Here is a 22,772-nt window from a genome sequence, read left to right as displayed (position 1 = left end):
GCTCCTTTAGCATCAGCAGTTGTTCCTAATAACTGAACACGCACGGTTTGTCCTTCACTGTTTCTTCACCACTACAGACCGGTTGTTTCATGTAGAACAGTGTTGGCTAACCTGTGACACTCCAGGTGCGGTGAAACCACAAGTCCAAGCATACCCTTCCAGCAATAAGCTGCTATATATTGGCAAAGCATGCTGGGACTTGTAGTTTCACAACACCTGGAGTGTCACAGGTTAGCCAACACTGATGTAGAACGTCTTCCTCTTCAACATTAAACTTCAGCAACTTTGTAGTGCACAGTCCTTAACATCACTTTTCTGGCACATCAGACACTTAAATCAGTTGTAGAAAGTTGGGGAAGAAATGTTTGAGAGCTAGTTGAGGTTTGATGGGGTTTCTTGTCAGTGTCTCAGTAATTTGTGTTATTGCATCACAGTATTTCAAAAATACAGCTTAATACCCCATTTTGCATCTCTATTTAAGTTACACAAACCATCTTTGAAGTTAAAGTTCAGCTTACATGTATCCTATGCATTAACTTAAATAGGGGTATACACGTATTGGAAACTAATATTGGCTATTGAAATGTCTGTGACCACCAAATTTATCCTGTGCTCCTAATGCATTACCACAACATGGCATACTTCGTCAAAGTTGTAGCAACTTGGGAATCCAGTGTTGAAAGTTAGTGTCAGTTAATTAGAAATAAGATGCGCTGCACCACATTTACACAGATCAAAATCAGGGGGAATTAAGATGTAATTTTTTATATTTACCAGATATAAACTAATTTTAAGAACCTAGACAAAGTTCCCGTTCCAAAAAATGTATATTACTTATATATTCATTTTTGATAGGAATTTTGTCCCTTATATAATCTTCCCAGCCCCACTTCAGCTGATAGCCTCAATGTTGTAGCGCTAAACTCAATACTTGACATTGCTGAACGGGTAAAATTGTAGAATAATCCCAAAAATATGTAGAAAATTATTATAAAATATGTAGAAGAAAACAATAAAATATGAGGATTGTGCTAGCAGATGAAAGCACTGCAAACAGATAAAGAGTGTGAAAAGAAATTGAAATTGTTTGCAATATAGGAAATGGAAGCAGGACAAGAAAAATCAAGGAAATCAAGAGCCAGGAAATATACATCTAGGAGACAACAATCTGTAACCCCATGTATGCCGCGTAGATGGTGGTTTAAATACTCCATTACACCTACCTCTGTTGTACCGTTGGGTCAACCACTGGGCTGCAGTTGGTCCCTCTCACCTCAGTCTCCTGTGGGTGAACAGTAAACATTATCCCTGCACATGGCGGTGTAATAACAGTTTGTAGAGTCGGAAACAGCTGGTGTATTTGAGTTACCAGAAATGAATGAGCACAAGGTCAACTCATAAATGAACAGACAAAAGAATAACTGTCCAGGCCATATAGTTGCAGAAAGGTATTTTCCAAGTGAATCATTATAACCCACAATAATAGTAATTACCTGTTTTTCTCATAGGTTGAACAGCATATGTTAGTTCAAAAGCTAACTTTCTCTTAGTAAAGCAATATCTCTCTCTTTTGGCTCTTATGGTGCGTGCATCTGCCAGACACAACATCATTTACCTCCAGGTACTTTTACTGACACTCTGGACTCATGTGTGAGTCAGGGAAATGACACCCTGCTCTAACCTCACACTTGGCCTGCTTGTTCAGAAACGCATCACTTAAAACTTTCTCTCTTTGCAGAAACCTTTGCAAGTGCACTTGTGTGCGGCCGCCGTTGCCCTGGGAACCCTGTTTTTACACGGATATACTATCGGATCCCACTGGGACCTGTGCTCGAGTAAGGTGCATGGGGCATTACACATGAGTTCTGGAACAGAGGAGACAGCATGAAAGACAAGAGACAGATATATAAAAAGCAAGAAGGAGAGTATTTTGAGTTCTAAAGTACCCTTATATAACCTGCTACAGATGCCTGTTAAGTATCTCTCTGGCAATTTTTTCAAAATTATGTATTCAGAAGCTCTCACAAATTTGTTTCCCTGTCAGGCATGAAAGAACTGGAACTAGATACACTGGAACTAGATACTGCAATATGAAGCGTTCATTTGGGACAGGCAAACAGCATTTTTATGAAAAGCTATGTATCACGCTGGCTATGATGGGCATCATATGGAGACCCTATAGTTCAACTTGCTCCCTTCGTGCTGACCTAGTTCTGTTTAACTGACACATAACAAAACTGAAATGTGCAGTGTTCACAAAGGTTTAAAATACTGATGATCAGGAAGGGATTGAGAAAAAAGTGGCCCACCTGGCTTAAACATTAAATGAAGTGTGTGAGCCACAAAATATCTGGGTATAGAATACATTTGTGTTTGTGCACATTTGTATCATTCACCTCTTGCATAACACACCTACAGCATGCCTTCATTTCACATTTTGGGAATGCTTCTGTAAAAACAACCTGCATGACCTTCTATCAGGTCCAGATGGAAATTCACATAGTGAAAAGAGTAAAGATGACATTTCAAATACATCCCTAGTACATTGCTTTTTCTCCTTATTTACTGCTCAGTTTAGGTATCGCCAGTCCCGTACTGAAATCTGGGCGAGGGGCGGCGTTCTGGTTCTCCTTAACATAAGTAGGGACTGGCGCAAGTGCAATAAAACCCCATTTATGTCTTAAATTAATCATGAGAAGAAGTGGACTGTTTTTATTGCATGCACCACTTTTTACTACTTTGGCTGAAATGTTCCTATAAATACATGTAAATTAAGCAATGACACCATGTAGGAATAATTGTTTGATAACTAGCATATCTTCTTTTGGAGTTGTTAAAACATGAGTGTATAATGATATTTTATTGCTTAAGAAAGGTTTTTCCCATTTTGATAAGGACAAGAAGAGGCATTAAACATTCATAATCACTTTTAGGATATATAGTACTACGAGTAAAGTCTTCTTAATATAGAGTGGTAAAGGAGAAAGAGGTAAGCCATATACTTATTTTTTTTGCCATTATCCCTTTATACCTTATACTCATGGGACTAGCTTCCTGAGTAGCAGGGAAGCAGCTTCTAGGGCCCGGTGTCCAACAGCAGAAGTAGCCCATCAGGGCCCCTCAGCTGCCAAGCCCTATGAAGCTGATGCCCCTGTTGCTTCAGGCCTTGCTCCCCGCTGAGCTAGCTTAATGAGCTCCCACCGCAAGGCATTTGATGAAAGATGCGTGTCACTATGTAGCCTTAAGAATACTGCACCTTTTTCAACCTGTTTGATAGATCATTGTAATGTAATCACTGCGTCATGCAAATGAAAGTGAAAACATTAAGGCAAACATGAAGTCAGATGGTTCTGAAGAAGCCAGTAATACAATTATATAAATAGTAGGGATGTGCACCGGCGACTTTTGAGGTCTCGTGTTTTGTGTTTTGGATCCGGATTTTCATTATTTTTGGGGTTCGGATTTGTCTCGCAAAACACTTGACGAAAGGTCTCGGTTCGGATTTAAGGTTTTGGATTCGGATTTTTTTTGGAAAAAACATAAAAAGTTTAAAAATCAAGTTTTTGGGCTTATTTTCACTCCTATGCTATTAGTAACCTCAATAACATTCAATAACAAGCATTTCCACTAATTTACAGTGTATTCTGAACACCTCACAATATAGTTATTAGTCCAAAACGTTGCAACGAGGTATCTTTCTGGACTGCGTAGAGGAGTGGGTCACCACAATATATATAATAAGAAAACCCTGAACTTGTATGATTCGCACCAATAAATGTACCTGGACTGCGTAGAGGAGTGGGTCACCACAATATATATTAAAAACCCTGAACTTGTATGATTCCCACCAATAAATGTACCTGGACTGCGTAGAGGAGTGGGTCACCACAATATATATTAAAAACCCTGAACTTTTATGATTCGCACCAATAAATGTATCTGGACTGCGTAGAGGAGTGGGTCACCACAATATATATAATAAGAAAACCATCAACTTGTATGATTCGCACCAATAAATGTACCTGGACTGCGTAGAGGAGTGGGTCACCACAATATATATTAAAAACCCTGAACTTTTATGATTCGCACCAATAAATGTATCTGGACTGCGTAGAGGAGTGGGTCACCACAATATATATAATAAGAAAACCATCAACTTGTATGATTCGCACCAATAAATGTACCTGGACTGCGTAGAGGAGTGGGTCACCACAATATATATAATAAGAAAACCATCAACTTGTATGATTCGCACCAATAAATGTACCTGGACTGCGTAGAGGAGTGGGTCACCACAATATATATTAAAAACCCTGAACTTGTATGATTCGCACCAATAAATGTACCTGGACTGCGTAGAGGAGTGGGTCACCACAATATATATTAAAAACCCTGAACTTTTATGATTCGCACCAATAAATGTATCTGGACTGCGTAGAGGAGTGGGTCACCACAATATATATAATAAGAAAACCATCAACTTGTATGATTCGCACCAATAAATGTACCTGGACTGCGTAGAGGAGTGGGTCACCACAATATATATTAAAAACCCTGAACTTTTATGATTCGCACCAATAAATGTATCTGGACTGCGTAGAGGAGTGGGTCACCACAATATATATAATAAGAAAACCATCAACTTGTATGATTCGCACCAATAAATGTACCTGGACTGCGTAGAGGAGTGGGTCACCACAATATATATTAAAAACCCTGAACTTGTATGATTCGCACCAATAAATGTACCTGGACTGCGTAGAGGAGTGGGTCACCACAATATATATTAAAAACCCTGAACTTTTATGATTCGCACCAATAAATGTATCTGGACTGCGTAGAGGAGTGGGTCACCACAATATATATAATAAGAAAACCATCAACTTGTATGATTCGCACCAATAAATGTACCTGGACTGCGTAGAGGAGTGGGTCACCACAATATATATTAAAAACCCTGAACTTTTATGATTCGCACCAATAAATGTATCTGGACTGCGTAGAGGAGTGGGCACTGGGCACCACAATAAAATATATAAAAAACCTTCAACAGGTCTGCATTACACTGCACATACGGCTGCTCCTCCATCCTCTCCATCATATACATGTTGGAGTTTTAGCGTGTGACAACCTCTTGTTTTTGATAATGTCAGTGCATTTTGAATATTTTTCAATTTGCCCCACACCACTGAATGTACTTTATCTATGATACGCATCTATCTATCTTGACTGCGTAGTGTGGTGGCCCCGGTACACAATTTGGTACCGAGGCCACAATATAATTAAAAAACCCTCCACGGGTCAGAATTCCACCAAAAAAGGGTATGGACTGCGTAGTGTGGTGGCCCCGGTACACAATTTGGTACCGAGGCCACAATATAATTAAAAAATTGGGCATCAACTGTCACCGTTGTTTAATATCTGATACACCTAAATATGGACTGCACAGTGGAGTGGCCCCGGTAGTAAATTTGGTGCCGGGGCCACAATACCTCCTCCAACTTCCAAGTGTAGTGTTTATAAAGACAGACAGCGTCGAAGTGTTATTAGTTGACTTTCTTAACCCTAAAATTGTCCCTGTTGCAAATATTCGTGCAATGGACAGTTACTTTTTTATTGAAAGACTCAAGCTTTCAAGTGTAGTGTTTATAAAATATAAACAACAATACAGTAGTTTTAGAGCACGTCAATACCTCTTGTTTTAAATTATGACAGGGCATTTTACTTTTGGTTTAATTTCTTGAATTTGTTTAAATTTGGTTTTACTTTTTGAATATGGCAAACGACTGTTGATTGGTCATATAATGCAAAAAAAAAAGTTCCAAGATGGAATTGTCCTTGGGCCCTCACACCCACCCTTATGTTGTTGAAATAGGACATGCACACTTTAACAAACCAATCATTTCAGCGACAGGGCCTACCAAACAACTTTGGCTGAAATGATTGGTTTGTTTGGGCCCCCACACCAAAAAAGCTATTCATCTCTCCCTGTACAGACTAAACAGGCTCTACTGAGGCAAGATGTCGTCCTCATCCTCAACCTCTGATTCCTCTCCCCCTACAGTGTGTACTTCCTCCTCATCACACATTATCAATTCGTCCCCGCTGGACTCCACAACCACAGGTCCCTCTGTAGTATCTGGAGGGCAGTGCTGTACTTCATTGAGGAATTGATTATTCATTTTTATAAACATCATTTTTTCAACGTTATGAGGAAGCAACCTCCTTCGCCGCTCACTGACCAGGTTCCCCGCTGCACTAAAAACTCTTTCCGAGTACACACTGGAGGGGGGACAACTCAGGTAAAATAGAGCCAGTTTGTACAGGGGCTTCCAAACTGCCTTTTTTTCCTGCCAGTAACAATATGGACTGTCTGACATGTCTACTTGGATGGTGTCAGCAAAGTAATCATCCACAATTTTTTCTATTGTGACAGCATCCAATGCAGCGAGAGTAGACATGTCTGCAATGGTTGGCAGGTCCTTCAGTCCGGACCAGATGTTATCAGCATCCCCGCCAGTGCCTCTTTTGGGAAAACTGAGCTTTTTCCTCGCAGCCATAGATGTGGAAGAAAATGAGGGTGGAGCTGTTGGCATGTCACGGTCCTCTTCAGAGGACAATCTCCTGACCAGCAGGTCTTTGCACCGCTGTAGACTTGTGTCCGCCGGAAACAGAGACACAACATACGCTTTAAACTGAGGATCGAGCACGGTGGCCAGAATGTATTCCTCTGACTTTAAAAGAGTGACCACCCTCGGATCCTGGCAAAGCGTACGAAGGGCTACATCCACAAGAGCTACATGCTTGGTGTAATCGCAATGGCTTACCAGCTCCTCCCTCACTTTCTCCAGCTGCTTCTGCAACAGCCTGATCAGGGGAATGACCTGACTCAAGCTGGCAGTGTCGGAACTGACTTCTCGTGTGGCAAGTTCAAATGGCTGCAGAACCTTGCACAACACGGAAATCAGTCTCCACTGCGCTTGACTGAGGCGCATCCCCACTCCTTTGCCTATGTCGTAGGTGGCTGTGTAGGCCTGAATGGCCTTTTGCTGCTCCTCCATCCTCTGCAGCATATAGAGGGTGGAGTTCCAGCGCGTCACAACCTCTTGTTTGAGGTGATGGCAGGGCAGGTTCATGCTTTTTTGATGTGCCTCTAGTCTGCGGTAGGCACTGGCTGAATGCCGAAAGTGTCCAGCAATTTTGCGCGCCACCGCAAGCATCTCCTGCACACCCCTGTCACTCTTGAGGTAATGCTGCACCACCAAATTAATGGTGTGGGCAAAACATGGGACGTGCTGGAAATTGCCCATATTTAATGCCCGCACAATGTTACTGGCATTGTCTGACACCACAAATCCCCATGAGAGTCTAAGTGGGGTAAGCCACTGGGAGATAATTTCCCTCATTTTCTCTAATATGTTGTCAGCGTTGTGCCTCTTATTAAAGCCTGTAATACACAATGTTGCCTGCCTTTGCACGAGCAGCCATTTTGTAGTAGCTGCTACTGATGCAGCTGTTGCTGTTGCTGCGGAAGGGGATGCATCTACCCAGTGGGCTGTCACAGTCATATAGTCCTTCGTTTGCCCAGAACCACTTGTCCACATGTCCGTGGTTAAGTGGACAGTGGGTACAACCGCATTTTTTAGAGCACTGAGGACACTTGATCGTACTTCTCTGTACATTTTTGGTATCGCCTGCCTAGTGAAGTGGAATCTCGACGGGATTTGGTACCGGGGACACAATACCTCCATCAACCCTCTAAATCCCACTCCACTGATGGCGGACACCGGGCGCACGTCTAACACCAACATTGCAGTTACAGCCGCAGTTATACGCTTTGCAATAGGGTGACTACTATCGTATTTTGTGGTCATGGCAAACGACTGTTGGACGGTCAATTGTTTTGTGAAAGACTTAGCGGTCTTACGACTTCCCCTCTGGGAAGATGACCGACTAACAGCAGCAACAGCAGCAGTGGCAGTAGTAGGCGTACCGCTGCAGGATTCCTCGGATGAATCCCGTATTGAGGAGGACTCAGTCTGGCTGCTGACTTGGGCTGCAGGACTGAATCTGATGGAGATTGTGGAGGAAGTTGACGAGGAGGGTGTTGCTGGTGTGTATCCAACTGGACCACGGGATTTAGGTGTCCCTGTACCGATGAGGGTCCTAGCCCCAGTTCCTGAACTAACCACTGAGCTATGAAGGTTATTCAGGTGACGTATAAGGGAGGATGTTCCTAGGTGGGCAAGATCCTTACCCCTGCTTATTTGAGCTTTACATAAGCTACATATGGCCATACATTGGTTGTCTGGATTTGGATAAATATAACTCCAGACCGAAGAGGTGCATTTTTTGGTCTTCTGACCAGGCATGACGATGGGCTTTTTCATCCCATGGACATCAGCTGTTTCCCCCCCTGGTGCCTCATTTACAATAACCACATCACCATCCTCATCATCAAGTTCCTCCACAGCGCCAGCTACATCATCAATAGCCTCCTCCCGAGCCACCTCTTCCCGTACAGTGATGGGAAGGTCAGGCTTGACAACCACCAACATCCTTGGACTCGCCTTGTGGATTTGTGATAATTTCTCTTTAGAAGGCAGAGTTGTTTGCTGTTTTGTTGCTGACAGCATAACTCTCTTCAATTTTTTGTAGGGGGGGGGAGGAGGAGGAGGGCTAAGATCCGTGGGTGAAGCTGAACCACTAGTCATGAACACGGGCCAGGGCCTAAGCCGTTCCTTGCCACTCTGTGTCGTAAATGGCATATTGGCAACTTTACGTTTCTCCTCAGATGATTTTAAGTTTCTCTTTTTGCTACTTTTTCTTAACTTGGGCTTTTTGGATTTTACATGCCCGGTACTACGAGATTGGGCATCGGGCTTGGAAGACGACGTTGATGGCATTTTATCGTCTATGTCATGACTAGTGGCAGCAGCTTCAGCATTAGGAGGAAGTGGGTCTTGATCTTTCCCTACTTTATCCTCCAAATTTTTGGTCTCCATTATATGTAGCACAAGATACTGCAGAATGTGTGAACTTGGTAATATTGCAGTACCAATGGACTTATACTGCTGGATTGGTTTTGCAAATTTGGTTATAATTATATATATTTTTTTTAATTTTTAATTTTTAATTTTTTTTTACTTTTTTTTTATTTTTTAAAAACTTGGGAATAATGGGGAAATAACTATGCCCTTAGAAGCACAGAGCACAGGACACAGCACCACTGGACTGAACAGGACACGGCACAGGACCCAGCAGCACTACGGAACTCAGCAGGACAGAGCACAGGACACAGCACCACTGGACTGATACTGCAGAATGTGTGAACTTTGTAATATTGCAGTACCACTGGACTTTTACTGCTGAATGTGTGAACTTGGTAATATTGCAAGACCAATGGGCTTATACTGCAGGATTGGTTGTGCAAATTTTGTGGTAATTAAAAAAAATTAAATTAGTTTTTGGTATTTTTTTAAATAACTTTTTTTTATTTTTTTAAACACAGGGGAATATTGGGGAAATAACTATGCCCTTAGAAGCACAGAGCACAGGACACAGCACCACTGGACTGAACAGGACACAGCACAGGACCCAGCAGCACCACTGACCTCAGAAGGACAGAGCACAGCACACAGCACCACTGGACTGATACTGCAGAACACAGCACAGCACAGCACAGCACAGAACTAAACAGCACAGCACGAGATCTACCAGGACAGAGGACCACCTAACACACCCTCCCTCTACCCTGATCAATGCCCGAGTGAAGATGGCGGCGACTAGCGGGGAATTTATAGGATCCGAGTATCGCGAGATCCGACAACGGGATTATGAGTCAGAGCCTCAGTTTCAGATTTGAATTTGGCGCCAATACCCGGATCTGTCTCGGATCCGACTCGGATCGGCAACGTTCGGGTGGGCTCGGATTTCAGGAATCCGAGTGCGCTCATCTCTAATAAATAGTTCAGCTGTTTCCAGTAAACACTGATGAGCACATGATTTTTATTTTAGTAAATTGATAACCAAATATATACTTAAATTGAAGACTCATGATCTGTAAACATAATGACAGACTCACATGGGATGGGCAGTGTTTTGGAAAGGTTCTAAACAGCTAAACAAATAATTTTGTTGTCCTTAAACAAACACAGTGACTAAAATTAGCCATGGGAATGTTGCTTGGTTGCTGTACTAATATTCCAACTGAAAATGTGTGTGAGTAGGAGGATCATTAAGAGGACTGTAGTTCTGTACTTGCAGCTTCCTATTGGTCCGCACAGTTACACCCTCATAGGCTACACTCGCAGTATTGGCTGTTCAGCGCTTAGTTCCAGGGACACCACTAACGGGAAAGGGGTGGCTCAAATAAACTTTACTATTTAATAAGTTCTCCTTTAGACTTGTTTAAATTGTTTTAAGGATCACAATCATATCGTGTCTGGTGCATGAGACAACATGCATTTCATTAGCAGATGTCTCTGGAGCCAATGACCAGCTTTGCACATGAAAAGGCTTTGGGATGGCTTCATTGTAGTGGAAAAATCCCCCATTTCTGAAGCCTGCACTTTCCTAGATCAAGCTGAAATGGTCAGAAAATGCAGATATATTTGTCGGATATAAGTTTGAAGCTTGTGTACAGGCTCAGTATTGCCCAGTGTCAGATTCCCAGGTTAGAGATGAGTTAGCAGGCGGCCATCATTCTTGGTGCCTAAGCAATACACTTTCACACATTATAATATTAAAGGATTTGTCTGCTTTTTAAGAACCACCTCTCTTTCAATAGTTCCTACCATAATTATTTATGGGTTTCCCCAAAATATCTCCTGTTACCTATTTGCAGCAAAGAGAAGTAATTGTGCAAAAGTGGTCAACTCCTTTAAAGTGGAAACTTTCTTGTTTGTTGACAGGTAAAGTACAGTATGTATGCCTGCAATGTAAATTAATTTTAATTCAGTTTTAATTTTCCTAATGAAGCAATTTTTTGGGGGGTTTTCTGCATTGCTCATAAAAAGAGAATATGCAAGACTATTTGTAATGTTTGCTGAGGGAAGTGTTTGAATGTGTTGCTTCCCCACAATGGCATCAAATTGGATATATTGGTCTAATTAGCAATCTACAGTACGGCGATAGGGCTGTTTTTTATCGCTGCTTACCACGGCGATAGCAAATCAAATAATCAACATCATTTATCAATAAAATCTTGCCAAGGCAGCTAAGCATTATTAGCTGCCTTGGTGATACTGGCCCTGAGCAATAAAACTTAACATACCGCTTTGCCAACCAATCTGAAGACATATGAGCATGTGTAAGATTGCAATAACAGAAGACATGTATGGTATGTGTCCTTGTTAAATGCAAAACATGGGGAAACTTTCGTGGGAGACCTGGCGAACCTTAACATTGGCTGGGGTTACCTCTAGCGATAGCACATAGCCCACATGTATATGACTAAGCTCTATCTCTAGTGAAGACACCAATTTCTTCCAGAGATAAGGCTTTTCATCCTATAATAAATAAACCTGCTAGTTTCATATAAAGGTATATTTGACATCACCACTTTTTGTGCATCAGTGTCACAGGATTCTCACATCACTACATCACAGTGCTATTGGTGATGCTGCTCCTTTCACAATCGAATCCTCAGTCTCACTTGCCTCCATTCTCCTCCTCGCATCATGTCACTGTCACATGCAGCCCTGTCTTCACTAACGTAACAACACAAGTGACATGTCACTGCCTACCAAAACATAGCAAGCTCATCTCCTGATATAACATTCGCTGTTGTGAGCATTCCGATGATAAGGAGATGAAGAAGGATGACATAAAGGACCTTAGTCAAATATCTTTAAACAAATATACTATATTCTTATGTTTACAGAGCAGCTATCCCTCTGAGTTACACTCCCTGTATAAATGCAGTGTTCAATAACTTAGGCCATTTCTGCAGAAACTGCTGGCTTAAAGATGGAAATATTTGAGTCAGCTCTTTATCTGTCAGTAAACAATGTCGTAATGTGTTATTAATCAGGGAATTTCCAGGAACTTCCTCTTAAAAATGTTTATCACATGGATTGTGTGTTTGCTGCAGCCATGTGCCCTCTGACCCCAAGCATCTGCATTGTTTTTCTCCCATGTTCATTTCTAAAACATTTGTGTTATTTTGTGTAATTTAGAAGTGTTAGAAGGGTGTTGTATTTGATTTGATTAACTTTGTATTGAATATAAATTTACTGACAGTCGGCACTCCTGACTGTTATAGGAAGTAAAATGGTGGTGTTTTAGGCAATTTTGTTTTTGGCATAACTGATAGAGACATTTTAGCCGCCACCTATATCAAATCTCTAGTCCATACTTGCCAACTCTCCCGGAATGTCTGGGAGACTCCCACATTTCGGGGAAGTCTCACGGAGTCCCGGGAGAGTATGGCAATCTCCCGCATCTGCCCACTTCCTAGTGAAGTGGGTAGAATTAGGTCCAAAATGCTGCGATTAACCGGGAAGCGCAGCATTTGGCCCCGCACCCCGCTGTAAAATGACACATTTGCATCATTACATCACAGGGGGTGGGGCCAAAAGAAACGATTTTAGGAGCACCGCCCCCTGCATGTCCACTTTCCCTCGGCAGCTCCCGGATCATACTTGCCATAAGTTGTCAAGTATGCTCTAGTCTCCTTATGATCATCATCATCATCATCATCATCATTTATTTATATAGCGCCACTAATTCCGCAGCGCTGTACAGAGAACTCATTCACATCAGTCCCTGCCCCATTGGAGCTCACAGTCTAAATTCCCTACTATAGACAAGACTCCCGAGCGAGTGTGGCAATCTCCCGAATTCTGCCCACTTCACTAGGAAGTGCCCCACTTCCTAGTGAAGTGGGCAGAATTAGATCCCAAACACCGCGATTCCCGGTGAATAGCGGCGCTTGGTCCCGCCCCCGCTGTCAAAAGACGCATGGCGTCATGACGTCACAGGGGGCGGGATCAAAATGACGCAATTTTGGCCGTCACGCCCCCCTCCACTGGCTGGCTCCCGGAAGGGAGCTGAAGAAAGTCGGCAAGTATGCTTTAAATTGTTATATTTGAAACTCACACTAAAGGAAACAATCAACTTAAATTGCAAATAAGTTTGTCATCTTAGTTAAGTCTGTTTTTTTTACCAAATTGAGTGCAGCATCGCCACAAATCGCTTTATTTTGGCCCTGATCATGCAGCAAAATGACGCAATCACAGGATTACGTTGCAGAGGGCGGGGCAAAATGCTGCTATTCACGGTGCTCCGCCCCTTGCGGTTGTACTTTACATCTCCCGGTGGGGACAATAAAAGAAAGTCGGCAAGTATGTTGTGGCTGTAGCTGAAGCTGATATGCCAGCCTTAATACAGCAAACAATCAGCTAATATAAAAATGAAAATATATGTGCAGTGTCTAGCAATATCTATATTGACCTATATACTAATAAAATTATAAAAGCAAAAAATATTAAAAGAAAATAAAATAAAAACACACAGCATCACCTCTAGGCCCAATAAGTGTGTGAAACTAATCATGAAGAATGTATTTTATTTTAATTATTATTTTGCAATTTTTGTCTAATTTATCCCACATAATCCTAAAAATATAAAAGTGTGTTTATTTAAAAACAAAGGAAAGCCTAATTTGTCACAAAAATCTAGAAAATTCATTTGGATATGCTAACAAATTAAAATTGTTGTTCTTGTTATCCAGTACATATCAAAAATATAAAAATGCGTGTGTTCACAATTTTTTAACTTATTGGGTCTATTAAAAAGTTTAAATTTATCACATGATTTCAATATTGTAGACTACTAGAGATTTCCAGCACATAATAAAAGATCACTGATATACTAATAATAACACACTAATTTTTATATGACCTATCACAAAATGATCTACTCTCTTTTTCTCTTATTTTCAAATCGCTGTAACTTGTGCTGCAACAGAAAATTATGTGAAAAGGCACCTTTAAAGCTCCACTACCACCTAGCAAGATATTTTCTCTTTCTCTATCCGGAGCCTTGAAGGCTATAAAATGCAGTTATATTGTGGCAGAGGAGTGTGAGAGCAGAAGGACCATTACAACCCGCAATATAATGATTGAGGCTTGTGATTGGGGTCAGTGAATATATAGCAAGTAATTGGTAATACTCCTTTAAGGTATATCCTGTAGTAGTAAGAACACATAACCCCTGGTTTCACTCATAATTAGGTAGAAGTTTGGTGCACAAACACATACTGGTTCCATATGCATTACATAGTCAAAAGTAGGTGGACACCAGAACATCACATCCATATGGGCTTGTTGAACATATCCTTCAAAAACGATGGGCATTATTATGGCGTTGGTTGCTCCACTCTTCTGAGAAGCTTTCCAGTAGATCTTGGAACATGGCTGCAGAGATTTTGTATCTATTCAGCCGCAGTGAGATAGGGCACTGATGTTGGGCGAAAAGACATGGCTCGCAGTTGGTTCATTTAATGGTGTTCACTGGTGTTGAGGTCAGGGCTTTGTGCTGGCCAGTCAAGTTCTTCCACATCAAACTGGAGAAAACATTTTTTGATGGACCTTGCTTTGTGCATGGGGGGGGACATGCTGAAACAGGAAACGGCCATCCCTAAAATATTTCCAAAAAGTTGGAAACACACAATTGTCTAGAATGTCATTGTAAGCTTTAACATTAAGATATCCGTTAACTGGAACTAAGGGCTCAGGCCAACCATGAAAAACAGCCCCAGACCATTATTCTTCCTCCACTAAACTTTACAGTTTTCAGTACGCATTTGGGTAGTAAGTAATCTCCTGGTATCCACCAAACCCGATTAGTCTGTCAGACTCCAACATAGTGAAGCGTGATTCGTCACTCCAGAGAACATAATTCCACTGCCACAGAGTCCAATAGCGGTGTGCATTACACCACTCCAGATAACATTTGGCATTGTGCATGGTGATCTGAGGCTTGTGTGCGACTACTCAGCCATGGAAACCCAATCCATGAAGCTTCCGTTGAACAGTTGCAGTGCATACATTGCTTTCAGAGGCATTTTGGAACCTGGTAGTGTTGCAATGAGGACAGATGATTTTTGTGTGCTACGCGATTCAGCACGATTGAGCTTGTGTGGCCTATCTCTTTGTGGCTGAGCTATTGTTGCTCCTAGATTTTTCACTTCACAATAACAGCACTTACAAAACCCATTAACTAGATGAGGTGTCCACATACTTTTGGCCATGTAGTGTATGTGTGCACTCAGGAACCATTAATGACACAATGTTAGTTGCAGTACAGTTACACTGTGCCACTGTTTTTAAATGATCTCCATTGAGTACAAGACAATGGCTGTCTATATATGGAGAAGTACACCTTTGAATTAGATGTGTAAATAAGTATGGTACTATACAACACACTTGTATACTTTTAGGCACTGAAGTCCGGGAGATCCCGGACAGGGGGCGTGATTAAAGGGCGGGGGGGTGGGGCGCGGTCAATCGCGGCATTTTGGCCCCGGCCCCCGTGTTGGAAATGATGTTTTGATGCAGGTGCGGGGCCAAAATGACACGATTCACCGCGAATCGCATTATTTTGGCCAGGTATTTGCTGGATGCGGGAGAATTGCCTACTCTCCCGGGAGTCCGGACTGACCCGGATTTCGGGAAATTCCGGGAGAGTTGGCAAGTATGCTATACAATACTCTATTACATTGTAAGATAAATATGCACATTTTCAATTGGGAATCTAAAGTCAAAACTTTATTGAAGACAATCTGACTAATTTTGGATACAGACCACTTTCTGTACTCCAATGTTACAAAGCATGTATGGATCACTTTAATAACCCGTAACTCATACAGTACAACTAAATACATTTTAAACAAGACCAGTTTACATCTGGGAAAATGTATCACTGTCTATATTACACAGAAAATAGGAAATTCTTCTAGGTTACAGACACAGCCTTTCAACTCTATCATTGCATACAAAGATATGAATGGTTGTAAAATGCAAATGTAAAAAAGAAAAGAAAAATGTTTCTTACCTCTTCTTATTCATTGTCATGTACAGAAATGACTTATCAGTGACTAAAGCTGCTGTTTTATACTGAGCATTCACTTTCACTTTCACTTTCTTCTAAAAACATGAAAGCTGAAATCTCTGAAGATTCATCAATTTTAAATCTGAAAATGAAGGCACAGTTTGCATACCCCATATAGAGATAAGAGAAAAAGGACTGATTTAGAGTTGCGTGAATTCAAATGTTTTTGTGCAATATATGACATTCTTCACCAATAATACATCCATATCTAGATTTCTGCATATCGTAGACATGCTTTCTCTTACGCCTGGAGAAGCAGAACGGGGCTGGGCTGTGCAGGTAATCATAATCTGTGAACAGTAACGGCATGTTCATATAAATTCAGGCCTATAAAAGGAAGGTGGCACATCCTCCTCTTATCTTTTGCAAGTAGCGGAGGGCTCATAGTTGAATCATCCATTAGGAAACCTAGGCTCCTGCCGAGGGCCCAGTGGGCACTGAGGGGCCCAGATTACCCTAAACTGTTTTTATGGGGGGGGGGGAGGGGGGATTTTTTGTTTGTTTTTGTAAATGGAGGGGGGGATGGTGTCCCAAAACAGTATGTTGCCTAGGGCCCCATGAGTTTTAATCCAGATGCTGGAGGGCTGGATGCAATGATGATGATGACCATCAGGACCAGGGGCAGGCTGGGCTGGGGGAGCAAGGGAACATCTGCCCCCCCAGCCCAGTCCCATAGTGGGCTGCCTTGGGCTGGGTCACTGGGCCACCTGCATTTTTTCCCCATTTAAATAGGAAGTGCAGTCGAGTCTTGCCCCCTGGGCTAAAATTTGTCAGCCCTCCCCTGATCAGGACTATATAGCTGCGTCTAATTGGCTGTATGCTATGACTGTTGCAGTTTCTGCTTCAAGCATCTATGTGTAGGGAATGCTTGTGGGATACTTTATTGTGACACCATTAATTAAATTCTTAAATTCTTAAATTTTAATATGGAGCATATAATCACTATAAAATTTAGGCGAGACTACTTAGTGATGAACTTAAGAAACAGCGCCACCTAAAGTCCCTCCAGTATAGTCGCTCTAGTAATAATAAGCCTACAGCGATTTATATACTTCAACAATGACCTCCCTACCTTCAAGGCTTTATTATATTACGTTTCAACCATATATTCACATTAGTTATTTGTCATTTTCTATTTGGACTACTTCTGGTAAGCATTTGATTTTTATAAGCAGCAAACAATAGATCTGAGGAAGTATGTTTTTTTAAATCCATTTTTGAATAAGAATATAACTTTACATTTACAACTAACACTAACTAACTGTAACCACACATATATGTCTGGTGGTTCTGACACTTCTTTAAATTTTAATTGGATTGTTCAACTAGGGTAATGCTTTTAACAGTGTGTATGAGTTGTGTACTGCAATTGCTGTAAATACACTGTTCTGTCTTGAGCATCTGACATACCTTTGTAATTCACACGTAAATTTTATTTTTACAGTGAGAATTTTTCTAGAATACGAACAATGCCTAGTCTTGGCTTTATAATGTAAAATATTTCTTTGCTGTGTCTGTAAATTTGCTAATTAGGGTAAAACCGTTAGGTTATTAGAGAGTAAACCTATATTACTAATTGTTTTCTATATAAAGTTTCAATAGAAACATAAGGTGCTTTACCCATCAAGGCATAGACTCCACAAGACCTCTGAAGGTGACCTATGGTATCTGGCATCAAGACGTTAGCAGCAGATCCTTTAAGACCTGTAGGCTGGCAGATGAGGCCTCCATGGCTCAGATTTGTTTTTTTCCAGCACATCCCACAGATACTCGATTGGATTGAGATCCGGGGCATTTGGAGGCCAAGTCAACACCTAGAACTCTTTGTCATGTTCCGCAAACCATTCCTGAATAATTTTTGTAGTGTGACAGGGCGCATTATCCTGCTGAAAGAGGCCACTGCCATGAAGGGGTTTCTTGATCTGCAACAATGTTTAGTTAAGTAGTATGTGTCGAATGAATGCCAGGTCTCAAGGTTTCCCAGCAGAACATTGCCCAGAGCATTACACTGCCGCAACCGACTTCACTTTTTCCCATAGTGCATCCCAGTGTCATCTCTTCCCCAGGTAAACAACACACACACACACACACACACACACACACACACCAAGCCATCAACATGATTTAAAGGAAAATGTGAATCATCAGACCAAGCCACCTTCTTCCATTGCTCCAAGGACCAGTTCTGGTGCTCATGTGGCCATTGTAGGCGCTTTTCGACAGTGGACAGAAGTCAGCATGGGCACTCTGACTGGTCTGTGGCTACACAACCCCATACATACTGTTCTGACAACTTTCTTTCATAAGGGAAAAATGTGACAGCTCGGGCCAATCCAGGACTAATGTATTTAATTATATAAAATATGCAATATAGCTTTATTGATATTCATTAAGATACACTAAAAAATTCATATTTCATCAAAAGAATCACCTAGCGAAATATAAAAAAATGATAAGTGGAATGGGCTTCCAAAATGATCAACAACTGTTAAAATGCAGCAAAAAGCTGCTGGCCACTGTCACGAGCCGCGGCGGTATCCACAGCCGCCACGGCTCGCTTCCTGCACCCCTGGTGTCCCGGCCGTCACCTTGAAGACAGGGACGTCACTTCCGCCCAGCTCCCGGTCGGACGCCCTGCATTGTAGCTCCACGTCCCGGCAACAGGGGATAGTCGGGCGCGTGCGCAAAGTTATCTTATAATAGCCTGGAGGCTATTAAGCTGTAATTAATTTACTAGCTGGGTCCTGTGAGTAGTATCAGAGCTAAGCTCTGATTGGCTGTTTGAAGTATTTAAGGCTGCAGCCTCACTGCCGGTTATAGCGTCCAGTCTGCCTGTCAGCTAACCTGCTCCTGTATCGTGTTGGTGAAAACCTGTTGGATTGATTTCTTGTGTATGACCCCCCTGCCTGGACTTTAGACTCTGCCTGTTTGAGAGTGACCCTTGACCTTTCAGCCTGTACCTTGGACCTTGCTACCGTGCCTGTGACCCCGACTTCTGGCGTGTTCATCGATTACCCTGCTTGCCTGTGACCCTTGACCTTGGCTATCATTCGACTACCCGCTGAATTCTACCAGTCTCCTGGCCTGCCGCTGAGGTCCTGCATTACCAACCCACACTACACTTGGAGCTAAGTCCTGGGGGCATCCGAGTACCAGTGAGCGCGTCAAGCTCTAAGGGAAAGGCGGCTGCTATAGGCGAAGATCTCCGTCATCTAGTTCTGTGGGTTGGTGATCAGGGCCAGCAGCCTAACATTATAACTGGCCTTACAGACATTCCGGAGACGAAATTGGGATGGATGAAAGCGGAACCAAACTGTCTTCATTTCAAGCCCTCGCTGGTCATGTTGAGACCCTGTATCAAATGGTCCAGGGATTGTCCCAGTGTTTGTCCGCTCAAGAGGAGGACTCCCAGACTACACTAGCCATTTCCGGTCCCGCTGATGAACCCAAGTTAAATCTGCCGGACCGGTTCTCCGGAAATAGAGCCCTGTTCCGGAACTTTAAGGAAAGCTGAAAGCTCTACTTTCGGCTAAAACCTCGGTCTTCTGGTTCAGAACAGCAGAGAGTCGGGATTGTCATCTCCCTCCTGCAGGGTGACCCCCAGTCTTGGGCCTTCACCCTGCCGCAGTCGAGTCCTTTCATGCAATCTGTGGAAGCTTTTTTTAACGCATTGGGTCTCCTCTAAGATGACCCAGATAGAGTTTCCTCCGCTGAGGTTCATCTACGGGCCTTAAGCAAGGCCGGCTTTCAGCAGAAGAATACTGCGCTGCATTCTGCAGATGGTCGCCTGACAGTGAATGGAACGATCCAGCGTTATGCAGCCAGTTTTGCCTAGGACTGTCAGAGCAGATCAAAGATTCACTTGTGCAGTATCCTTCCCCCACCTCGTTGGAGAGTCTTATGCAACTCGCCATTAAATTTGACAGGAGAATCAAGGAGAGGAAGACAGAGAAAGAGACATCTTCCTTTTCGTCTGCATTTATTCCAGTTCCCACGGATGTTGAGGAGCCTATGCAGTCAGGGGCGTATTGCCTCTCTCCTGAGGAAAGAGACAAAAGACGGTCACAAGGCCAATGTCTTTATTGTGGTAATAAAGGCCACTTCTCCTGCTCTTGTCCTTACAAACCTGAAAAAGGAACATGTCTGGGAAAGGTCCACCTAGGTCTGCAAATTGTTTCCCAAAAGAATGCTGTCCTGATTACCGCACAAGTCACTTTTGGTGCCAGTTCCGTGGCCCTGTCGGCCTTCATTGATAGTGGAGCTGCAGGCAACTTCCTTGACATCGGGTTTGCCCGCTTTGCTGGAATTCCGACTGTGAAGCTCAAATCTGCCATTACTGTATGTGGCTTAGATGGGAGTCCGTTGCCTGATGGCAAAATTAACTGGGAGACCCCGCTACTGCAATTGAACATTGGAGCTCTCCATTCAGAGTCAATGACCTTCTTCCTTATCGACTGTCCGTCGGTTCCATTGATCCTGGGCCATCCTTGGCTTTCCCGTCATAACCCTGTCGTGGATTGGGTGAAAGGAGAAATTATCCAGTGGAGCTCTTATTGTACACAGTCTTGTTTAATTATGCCTTTGCGAATCATTCAGTCAATTCCTGAGCAACTTCCCTCACAATATCATGAGTTCTGGGATGTGCTTTCTAAGAAGGCTGCCGACACTTTACCACCTTACCATGACTTCGACTGTGCTATCGAGCTTATTCCTGGTTCCAAATTACACAAGGGATGCTTGTAATCTCTCTCTGGTCCAGAGACCAAATCCATGCCGGAATAAATTGATGAAAACTTGGAGAGAGGCTTCATCAGGCCATCTAAATCTCCAGTAGGAGCTGGATGCTTTTTTGTATCCAAAAAAGATGGAGGACTAAGACCCTGTATTGACTACCGAAGACTGAATCTCATTACAGTCATGAACACCTATCCCCTTCCTCTCATCTCCGTATTATTCGATCACTTAAGAGGTGCTACAGTCTTCACCAAAATCGATCTTCGGGGAGCATATAACCTCATCCGTATCAAAGAAGGAGATGAATGGAAGATGGCATTCAATACACATTCTGGCCACTACGAGTATCTGGTCATGCCGTTTGGTCTTAGCAACGCACCTGTAGTATTTCAAGATCTGATCAATGAAGTTCTTCGGGAGTTCCTGATTGTTTCGTGGTTGTCTATTTAAACAATATCCTCATCTATTCCAAGTCATTAACTATACATCGGGGTCATGTCAAACAGGTTCTACAGAAATTGCGAGAACACCACCTTTACGCCAAATTAGAAAAGTGCGAGTTTGAGGTGCAGAAGGTATCCTTCCTGGGTTACGTAATTTCTTCTGAGGGATTCTCTATAGATCCAACTAAGGTCCAAGCTATCCTGAATTGGGTGCAACCAAATAATCTCAGAGCGGTGCATAGGTTCCTGGGCTTCGCCAATTATTATAGAAGATTCATTTGTGGCTTTCCAGACATTGTGGCTCCTATTGTCGCCCTGACCCCCAAAGGAATGGATCCAACTAATTGGTTGACCCAAGCAATAGCCGCATTTGAAAGCTTGAAGAAAGCCTTTGTATTCGCTCAGGTCCTTAGACACCCGGATCCTAAAAAAACATTTGATCTTGAGGTCGACGCCTCTGATGTCGGTGCTGGCGTTATATTGTCTCAGAAGGACTCTCATACTCACCGTCTGCTCCCATGTGCCTACTTGTACCGTAAGTTCTCTTCAGCTGAAGCCAACTACGATGTGGGCAATAAGGAACTATTGGCAATTAAATGGGCCTTTGAGGAGTGGCGCATTGGCTGGAGGGTGCTACACATCAAATCTCCATTATTACAGATCATAAGAACTTATAATACATACAATCGGCCAAACGTCTGAACCCCAGACAGGCCCGCTGGTCGTTGTTTTTCACTCGCATCAATTTCGTGATCACCTACCGACCAGGTTCTAAAAATGTCCGGGCAGATGCCCTATCTAGAAGCTTCTTGGCACATCATGTTCCAGTTACTATTCCGGAGCCTATCATTCCTTCTTCCATAATCCATGCTGGGCTAACCCAAGACTTGAGCACCACACTTTTCAAAGACTAGCTCCTGATAATACTCCAGAAGGATGTTGTCACTCACCGGACCGTGAGTGCCTCTGCGCTGGTGCGTGGTTCTCTAGCCTTCCTGCCGGCGCCTGTCCTGAGCCGCGGCCGTCCGCCATCTTGATGGACTGCGCATGCGCAGCATCCAAGAACGCTTATGACCTTTGCTTTTAATCTAATTGGTGGATCAGGCACCTCTCCCTATTTAAGGCACCTGTGCTCATTACATCGTGGCCTGATCTTGAGTCTCATTCCCTGTGAGTCTCTGAAGGTGTCTCCTGTGTCCTGCTCGTGTCTTCAGTTTCCTGCTGATTACCTGCTCTACTCATCGGTGGTTCCCCTACCCGGTACTGACTCCTGTGTCCTGCTCGTGTCTTCGGCTTCCTGCTGATTATCTGCTCTACTCATTGGTGGATCCCATACCCGCTACTGACTTCTGTATCCTGCTCGTGTCCTCAGCTGTCTGCTGGATTACCTGCTCCGCTCATCAGCGGTTCTCATACCCGCTACTGACTCTTGTATCCTGCTCGTGTCCTCAGCTGTCTGTTGGATTACCTGCTCTGCTC

The 22,772-nt window shown here is 42.9% G+C and overlaps 1 protein-coding gene across 6 annotated transcripts in view; it reads right to left on the bottom strand.

Moving 5' to 3' along the window:
- Positions 1 to 16,104, bottom strand: part of LOC142152502 (programmed cell death 1 ligand 1-like) — a 73,154-nt gene extending 57,050 nt beyond the window's left edge. For 4 of the 6 annotated variants that reach the window (XR_012691347.1, XR_012691346.1, XR_012691348.1 and 1 more), the window contains exons 1-2: positions 16,060 to 16,104; positions 1,224 to 1,282 (exon numbers count right to left, since the gene is read on the bottom strand). The gene's annotated coding sequence lies outside the window, so the exon portion shown is untranslated. Of the gene's footprint in view, positions 1 to 1,223; positions 1,283 to 1,493; positions 1,514 to 16,059 lie in introns of those variants that run through there. The other 2 variants (XM_075209237.1, XM_075209216.1) reach the window with 2 other exon arrangements.
- Positions 16,105 to 22,772: the final 6,668 nt, after the last annotated feature.

The sequence above is a fragment of the Mixophyes fleayi genome, chromosome 1 (assembly GCF_038048845.1).
Source record: "Mixophyes fleayi isolate aMixFle1 chromosome 1, aMixFle1.hap1, whole genome shotgun sequence".
Classification (NCBI taxonomy): Eukaryota; Metazoa; Chordata; class Amphibia; order Anura; family Limnodynastidae; genus Mixophyes; species Mixophyes fleayi.
Note: the sequence above shows the minus strand (reverse complement) of the source record. Positions and strands in the feature narration are given on the sequence as shown.